The sequence below is a fragment of the Galeopterus variegatus genome, unplaced genomic scaffold, assembly GCF_000696425.1.
Source record: "Galeopterus variegatus unplaced genomic scaffold, G_variegatus-3.0.2 Scaffold349, whole genome shotgun sequence".
Classification (NCBI taxonomy): Eukaryota; Metazoa; Chordata; class Mammalia; order Dermoptera; family Cynocephalidae; genus Galeopterus; species Galeopterus variegatus.
In genome coordinates this window covers 412,770-416,159 of record NW_007726460.1, presented here as the reverse complement: position 1 = coordinate 416,159, position 3,390 = coordinate 412,770, and positions in this window count along the sequence as shown.

Sequence of the window (3,390 nt, the reverse complement as noted above, 5' to 3'; positions counted from 1 at the left end):
AACAAATTTCCTGACAGAAGATGTCTTAAAATGGGGAAGTTCTAGGAAGCTAAATGAATAAAGTATTTTAGTAGCAATGGTAGTAGCATAATCAGAGGTTTTAGCTTTTTCAAAATTCTGGATTTATTTATAATCAGCAATTGAATTGAAAAAAGATGACCTTGAACTTGGTGAAATAATTCCAACTCTGCTAATGGTTTTTTTGTAGAATTAAAAGACTCCTATAAAGGAGAAACTTTGTTTGGCTTTTACTTCTTATTCTTTTCACCAAACTTCTGGATCTCTCTCTAAACGTTACTTCAAAGAGAGCTGGTACATCAGAGTACTTCTCTTACAAACTGTAGATGCTAGCCTGTAAGTTTTAAACTATAGCCTGTTCTTCCTTTACATTTCTCTTTAGGTAGTCTCTGAGGAATTAAGTGTCAGACTAGGAAAGGTGAGTCTAGGGCAGTTGATTTAAGAAGCAGGATACTTAAAAACACATTATATCAGCATGTGCAAAGGTGTGGGCACCCAGTAGGCAAGAAGTGCAAGAAAATGGCTTGTGAATGTCTCCCTCCTTGACCTGTTTTGATCAAACTTTATTACTCATTTAATAGAACTGTGACAAAGAGGAGGAATCAAAACACACGGGGATCACAGAGGCTGTTATGTTTATTGTGCAGAACAGACAGTGATAATCCACTAGAGAAATATTTTCAACAAGCAAGCAATTCAAAGTACAATCATAGACAGCAATTCTACATGAAGACCAGAGAACAAAGTTAGAAGACACTTAAAGGAACAGGGAGAAAGTCAACTGCAGTTAAACGTCTTGATACTTTTCTCCTGCAAACATACCTAACTTACAGAAATGGTAAAAAGTTAAATGTCCAGTCTTACTTAGCTGTGACCAACAACAGCACAGAACAGTCCTATAAAATTTATCTCCCACAAAAATAAACTATATATATATAAATTTTATGATGTTCTTACTGTTCCATTGGCCACAAGCTTTTTTTTTTCAGTATGAAAAATGAGGTATCCTGGGACTTAAGAGGTAGTAGTGTGTTTTGATTGTACAACATACAGGAAATAAAAGAGTAACTTCATCAGAGATGGAAATTGCTCGGTGCTCTGAGTTTTGCCAACATGAGCAACTGGTTCAATTTTATGAGCTGGCCAATGAGGTTTCTAAAAGGCCCATCCAAAGATATGGAATGTGACTTTTATTTTTATGAGCCACTATTTATTTGCTTATTTAATGCACAGTTAACAGTAATGTTGAGTTTTAATTCTCTCCATAGCTCCTTTGGTGATTCACAACAGTGAGTGATCTGCCAGTCTCAGAGAGGTATGTGGCCTTTGAAACTGCCTCCCTGAAGCAGCTAGAAGAGAGATGGTTTTGAGTTTCATTTGGCTTCATTCAGTACTAAAAGCCATACTGACACAAGCCGTCATGAGAAACTACCTCCTGGCCCAGTTGATAATACCATGTTAAAAAGTCAGCATACTCACTAGGAGAGAAAGGCATAAAAACTCTACATAAGAAGCGTTTAAAATAAATCTGGTAGAGACATAGTACAAAAATCACATTTGTGTAAAATACATGAAAATATTTGTCAAGCATTTTCTTATATTCAACTAATCTTTAAAAACACATATTTTTGATTGCATTATGCAAAAGCTGAGCTTGTTGCATCTCACCTACAAAGCTTCAAGTTTCTTTGAAGGTTGGCTTTATTTTATTTATTTTTGCAAAAGTATGTAAAAATGTGTTCCTTTCTATCAAAAGTCTTTTACAAAAATAGTTTTGATTAGGGATAGCTGCAGTTTGAACTATTTCAAACACTGCAAAACATGAATGCTGCAAGTAACAAGTTCATTCCTTTCAAAGTCTGGAGGTAGGTCTTTGCAAGTCAATTAGGCCATTTTCTTAAACAGTTCATTTGAGGTACAGACTTGGAGGGTAATATTTAAACATTACAGGCAAATTGTGTGTGATGTGTAGTGTGATGGAGGAAAATTATCCTTAAGAACCTAGGAGCGACTTGGTTAAAAAATATTCAAGTTAATGTAGAAATCTAGCAGAGAAGCTGAAACAAGTATTTGTAAAATTTTAATTAAAAAAAAATAGAAAAACACATAGCCATGCTGAAACACAGTGAGGAGATTGCTTCTTTAACTGTAATTAAGTGTATAAAAGGAACTGCAGGTGATGAGAATCACCTACCCAGTCAGTTTTTTTCTTGCATTGCTTGTGTATAGCAGCATGTAATAAGTACTAGACTGTAAATTCATTGTAACATTCAGAGGTAGTATTGAGTAGTGGGGATATATTGCATCTCTGGCTAAAAGTGCAGTTTGAATGAAGAGATGGTGAACTGAAGCCAAAGTAAAGCACCTCGTTCAACCATCTTATGTCAAAATGTATTACTTGAAGTAACACAAAAGCTTAATTTGAGGTAAGTGGTATTTAGGTCTTTCACGGAAACTGATACACAATGGAAATAAAAAGACAGAGAGAGAGAGACTGCTCTTTTTTTCTTTTTTTTAAATTGTCCTATAACTATAGCAAAAGAAATTTAGATTTCGCTCCTCCCACCTCATACTCCAGGTGAGTTCATCATGCATTATTCTGTTGTACCTTTTCATTAAGTTACAAAGAGGATAATTTTACTTGTCTAGGTTCCTGAAATGCTCTGAGGCTGACAAGTTTTATTGCTAAATGGCATTTGGCTCTGTAGGAAGTAGATTTCCTGAAAACGAAGTGTTGTCCTGAAAACAAGTGCTATGAGTAAATTTATTACTCCTGCGGATACGTGTAATATCCATAAATATATGCATTGGCAATATTCGTTTGCTTACTTCCCTTTTTGAAAAATGAACATAACTTTCTGGTTTGTTAGCTGAATGAAAGAATACATCAGCATTTCGTCTCATTTAGAAAGAAAAAGTTAAAAATCATCAAGTAAGTGTCTACAAGATTATACGAAAAAGAGAAAGTAGTATCTAGTCCTTATCTTTGGTGTTCTAAACAGAGGATTCTCTACTGCAGGTGGGTTGGGTGGTATCTGAGGGGTGCACAGTGTTACACACCGTGCTTTTCCTATATGAATGCCCAGCGTCACGAGAGTGACACGTTTCCTGTTTGTATGCAGTGCAGTGATTGACTAAACCCAATTCAGAGTTTTTCTCACCCACCCACTCTTGCTTATCAGATCAACAAACTATTAGTAGGTTAAGAAAAAAGAAAACAGTAATTAAAAGTTGCATTGTTAAACTGTGTCCCCTGTGTTTACAGCAGTTTTTCACTAAACCTGGGACTGTGAAGGGATTACAAAGAAAGTGATTAATATAGTCCTTTTTAAGGTTATGTGATTTCTCCCCGCCCCAGCCCTGCCCTCCCCC